This window comes from Scyliorhinus canicula, chromosome 27 (genome assembly GCF_902713615.1).
Source record: "Scyliorhinus canicula chromosome 27, sScyCan1.1, whole genome shotgun sequence".
Lineage (NCBI taxonomy): Eukaryota > Metazoa > Chordata > Chondrichthyes > Carcharhiniformes > Scyliorhinidae > Scyliorhinus > Scyliorhinus canicula.
In genome coordinates, this window is record NC_052172.1 from 2443292 (window position 1) to 2448815 (window position 5524).

General features: G+C 51.1%; 1 long non-coding RNA gene across 1 annotated transcript; it reads right to left on the reverse strand.

The window, feature by feature from the left end:
- Positions 1-891: 891 nt before the first annotated feature.
- LOC119957939 lies at positions 892-4939 on the reverse strand. The gene is made up of 3 exons (XR_005458946.1): positions 4825-4939; positions 1115-1191; positions 892-1021 (listed from the first exon to the last, which is right to left on the reverse strand). It is a non-coding gene; the product is annotated as an uncharacterized LOC119957939 (long non-coding RNA).
- Positions 4940-5524: the final 585 nt, after the last annotated feature.

Below are 5524 nucleotides of genomic sequence, written 5' to 3' on the forward strand. Positions count from 1 at the left end.
TGGTCCCCACTCGTCAGAGGCTGTCAGTGTGAGGCTGTCAGTGTGAGGCTGTCAGTGTGAGGCTGTCAGTGTGAGGCTGTCAGTGTCAGGCTGTCAGTGTGAGGCTGTCAGTGTGAGGCTGTCAGTGTCAGGCTGTCAGTGTCAGGCTGTCAGTGTGAGGCTGTCAGTGTGAGGCTGTCAGTGTGAGGCTGTCAGTGTGAGGCTGTCAGTGTGAGGCTGTCAGTGTGAGGCTGTCAGTGTCAGGCTGTCAGTGTGAGGCTGTCAGTGTCAGGCTGTCAGTGTGAGGCTGTCAGTGTGAGGCTGTCAGTGTGAGGCTGTCAGTGTGAGGCTGTCAGTGTGAGAGACGCCCCTTTATTCCCACTCTCTGTTATCTGCTTGTGAACCAGGACATAACCTTTGCCAATATCTTGCCTCCAATCCCATTGCTTTAGTTTGTTGACCAAGCTCCTGTTGCGAACTTTATCAAAAGCCTTCGGAAAATACAGGAACTCTACATCCCCTTTATCAATTCTGTCAGTAACATCCCCAAAAACTTCCAACATGTTCATCAAACGTTTTCCCCCAAATTAACCTACGTGGACTGTGTCCAATCAGATCATCATTATCCAAGTGTCCATTTCTCACGTCCTTTGGAACTGATTGGAGTGTTTCCCCTCCGGCTGCAGCAAGGTTACTGAGTTGGGAAAGGGTTACAAAGGAGCTATCACAGTGTCTGTTTCAGTTCCCATCGCTGGAAATTACACTTTGGGTTTCAGTCCCTGACAGCAGGAAGGTCTGATAGAACTTTGTCATTGCTGCTGCTGACCTGGGACATCCCAGATTTACCCGTTTACTCCATTTAAAACCCCCAACGTACCTGTGCAGTAAGCGAGGCTGCAGGTGGGTGTCTCCTGCAAGTCATAAACAAAGTGATCGCTGCAGCGTTTGATCTTTATTTCCTGAGTCCAGTAACAGATATTTCCACTCCAGTGGAAACACACTCTCCTCGTCACCTCCCCATCACCCGGAGTGGGATGAGAACCTGAAATGAGGAATAGAAAGAGTGAATAGTGTATCCAGTGTGAATACTGTTGGACAGTCAATGTAAATATGAGATAATGGAGACTGAAATTACCGTTTAACCAGCCTGTGGCCTGTGTGGAGCAGTGATTGATTGGGACAACAGTCTCAGGAATGATCGATCCACCAGAACTGAAAGAACAATCACACAGTCAGTCGCTGTACTGGGGAAATCAAAATAAAATGAAGCTGGAATTACTCAGCTGGTCAGGCAGCCTGTGTGGAGAGGAACAGAATTAACCTTTCTGTTTGTGATGACCTTTCATCAGGACAGGGGAGTTATCACAACACCAAACATTAACTCTGATTCTCTCCACAGAAGCTGTCTGAGCTGCTGAGTGTTTCCAGAATGTTCTGTTTTCATTTCACATTGTATTCTGGAGGATGTGTGTGAAATGTGCAATGAGATAAACTCAGTGAGGGAGGAAATATTTCCATGTTTTGCACCCCTGAAAGTGGACATTACCCCTGAAAGAGACAAAATGTACCCCAGGCTGCTGAGGAAAACAAGGGAAAGTGTAACGAAGACTCAAAGCATTATTCACCCATCGACCGTAGCTATTGGTGTGGAGCTGTAGATCCGGATACATAGAACATAGAACATAGAACAGTACAGCACAGAACAGGCCCTTCGGCCCTCAATGTTGTGCCGAGCCATGATCACCCCACCCAAACCCACGTATCCACCCTATACCCGTAACCCAACAACCCCCCCCTTAACCTTACTTTTATTAGGACACTACGGGCAATTTAGCATGGCCAATCCACCTAACCCGCACATCTTTGGACTGTGGGAGGAAACCGGAGCACCCGGAGGAAACGCACGCACACAGGAGGAGGACGTGCAGACTCCACACAGACATTGACCCAGCCAGGAATCGAACCTGGGACCCTGGAGCTGTGAAGCATTTATGCTAACCACCATGCTACCCTGCTGCATTTTATCAATAACATTGATAAAAACAGGATGAAGAGACAGCCACACTAAAGGTTAAACCACTTTGCCGAATGTCTGTTGTGGGTAAATTATGGGAAATAATAGTGACATTATATAAACCATGCTTTAGAAAGACATAAATTAATCAAAGAGAGTCAGGACAGATTTGTTGAGGGTAACGCAAGTTTGATTAATTTGATTACATTGAGGAATTAACGTGAAGAGTTGATGAGGGTAATGTGCATGATGCAGTCTGCATGGGATTTAGCAAGAGTTTTGACAAGATCCAACAAGACGGACAGATCAGGGAACTGGAAGCTGATGAGATCCAAACAAAGTGGTGGCTGGATCTCAATTGGCTCTTTGTCAGAAGCTAAGGTTTCTGGGTAGTGTTATTGAGATTGTCTCCCTCACCACGGAGAGTGTGTCCCTCACCACGGAGAGTGTGTCCCTCACCACACAGAGTGTGTCCCTCACCACGGAGAGTGTGTCCCTCACCACGGAGAGTGTGTCCTTCACCACGGAGAGTGTGTCCCTCACCACACAGAGTGTGTCCCTCACCACGGAGAGTGTGTCCTTCCCCACGGAGAGTGTGTCCCTCACCACGGAGAGTGTGTCCCTCACCACGGAGAGTGTGTCCTTCCCCACGGAGTGTGTCCTTCACCACGGAGAGTGTGTCCCTCACCACACAGAGTGTGTCCTTCACCACGGAGAGTGTGTCCCTCACCACGGAGAGTGTGTCCCTCACCACGGAGAGTGTGTCCTTCACCACGGGGAGTGTCTCCCTCACCACGGAGAGTGTGTCCCTCACCACACAGAGTGTGTCCCTCACCACACAGAGTGTGTCCCTCACCACGGGGAGTGTCTCCCTCACCACGGAGAGTGTGTCCCTCACCACACAGAGTGTGTCCCTCACCACGGAGAGTGTGTCCCTCACCACGGAGAGTGTGTCCTGCACCGAGGAGTGTGTCCTTCACCACGGAGAGTGTGTCCCTCACCACGGAGAGTGTGCTTCCCCACGGAGAGTGTGTCCTTCCCCACGGGGAGTGTGTCCCTCCCCACGGAGAGTGTGTCCCTCACCACGGAGAGTGTGTCCCTCACCACGGAGAGTGTGTCCCTCACCACGGAGAGTGTGTCCCTCACCACGGAGAGTGTGTCCCTCCCCACGGAGAGTGTGTCCCTCACCACGGAGAGTGTGTCCCTCACCACACAGAGTGTGTCCCTCACCACGGAGAGTGTGTCCCTCACCACGGAGAGTGTGTCCCTCACCACACAGAGTGTGTCCCTCACCACGGGGAGTGTGTCCTTCCCCACGGAGAGTGTGTCCTGCACCGAGGAGTGTGTCCTTCACCACGGAGAGTGTGTCCCTCACCACACAGAGTGTGTCCTTCCCCACGGAGAGTGTGTCCCTCACCACACAGAGTGTGTCCTTCCCCATGGAGAGTGTGTCTTTCACCATGGAGAGTGTGTCCTGCACCGATGCCCCAACCAAAATCTTCACAGCGGCCACCATCTTGCTGTGTTGATCTGGTTGGGCCGCGGTGTCGGTATTATCTCCTCAGATAGAAGCATTCAGACTCCAGTTCCGGCTTTCAATCTGAGGAGTGAAGCTGACATCCCTTCCTGATGTTCTAGATGTTTCCTATGGAGCTCCAGTGACTGAGGTCTGACCAAGTCCAAAGGCTCCACACCTGACTGGGCCTCAGCACATTCCTGGCCTCCAGCAATGCTCTGGGTGGAGGCAGCATGGGACATCTCTGCCTCATCAGGGAGACTGAGCTGCTCACCAGGTTGTGACCCCGAGGCATCCTTAGAACAAGGTCCCCCTGAGCTACGTATCTCTGCGCTGGTGCAGGATCTGGATGTAAACTATGGCGGCTCTTCAATGACAACATCGCTAGGATGTTGCCTGGTATGGTGGGCATTAGCTATGAGGAGAGGTTAGATAAACTCGGTCTGTTCTCACTGGAACGATGGAGGTTGAGATGCGACCTGATAGAGGTCTCCAATATTATGAGTGGCATGGACAATGTAGATAGTCAGATGCTCTTTCCTAGGGTAGGAGAGTCAACTACTCAGGGACAAAGGTTTAATATGCGTGGGGAAAAGTTTAGAACTGATGTGTGAGGGAAGTTTTTTTACACAAAGGGTGATAAATATATGAAACGCGCTCCCCGAGGCAGTGGTGGAAGCAGGTAGATAGCGCCATTTAAGGGCAATGAGACAAATATATGAATAGGGTGGGAGTGGAAGGATACGGACTCCGTAAGTGTTACAGTTTTAGTTTTGCCAGGTACCATAGTCGGTGCAGGCTTGGAGGGCCGAAGGGCCTGTTCCTGTGCTGTATTGGTCTTTGAGATGAAGGGGAGATGCAGATGTGCGTGGGAGAGTGATTGGTGCTGGGAGTGAGTGAGCTCCCTGTAGAGGTGCGGTGAGTGTGTGAGTGTGCGTGTGATGGGAGGAGTGACGTACCCTGGCAGAACGCAAATGGTAACTCACCCTTTTCCGGTGCTGGGTACCTGTCCTACTCTGCAGGCTCTTGGCACTGAGCAGAGCTGTTACCGCCTCCCCTGGTGGGTCAGTGCCCCAGCTCGATGGCCTCCTCCCTGGGAGCGGCCCCAGGCCCTCATGCTGCAACTCCACTGCATCTGGGAAAGATCCGCCCTCTATCTCTGCTCTATTTCCCTGGGAATCTCCCATTATCACCCATGTTTCACTCTGTAGAAGCCACATCTTCCCTTTCCCGGTATTCCCTCCCTGCCCCACTGCTCTGAATAACAATCCCAGGTTCTCTGATGAGTTTAATCTTGTTTTCCTCTGGATCTTACCCATTGAATCTGTACCATCCAGCGACAATACCGCTGTCACATTGCCAATCAGAACAGTTTTGATTCAGACACTTTACGCTCCTCCATGGCTGGTCCAGAACTTTGTGATTCACACACGGGTCGACAGATACGGAGACGGCAGCTGAATGACAGCAACCTGTTTATTGTTAGAATAAAGATTGGGAAATATTACACATTGACTCGTCTGCATTGAAACAACCTCATTTTCAACCACTGCTCTGCTATCAATCCCTGAAATGGAAGCTGGAATCTCTGCTTCTTCTCCAAACCAGTTTACTGCTCATCTCCCAGCTCCATCTCTGGGGATCTGTGACCCTGGGGATGGAGCATGTAGAACCCAACACTGTACCTGCAGCTCAACACAAACTGTGGACATTGCAGGTGTTAAGATTCCAGACAAGGCACACGTGGCGGGGGATGGAGATGACATGGTCATGGGCGGAGAAAGGGGCCACCTGGAATGGGCTAGGTACAGGGTGGATTTAATGGACGGGAGTTAAGTGGGGCAGATGACGGATGGTAGAGGGAATGTTGAACGTCCGGAGACTGATTGGGCTCATTAAAAGGTCGTGGGTGTTTGCGCACCTTAGGAGCTTGAAAGCGGGGGTGGTCTTTCTGCAGTAGATGCACCTCCATGTGAAGATTAGGTTCAGGAAGGGGTGGGTCGGGCAGGTTTTTC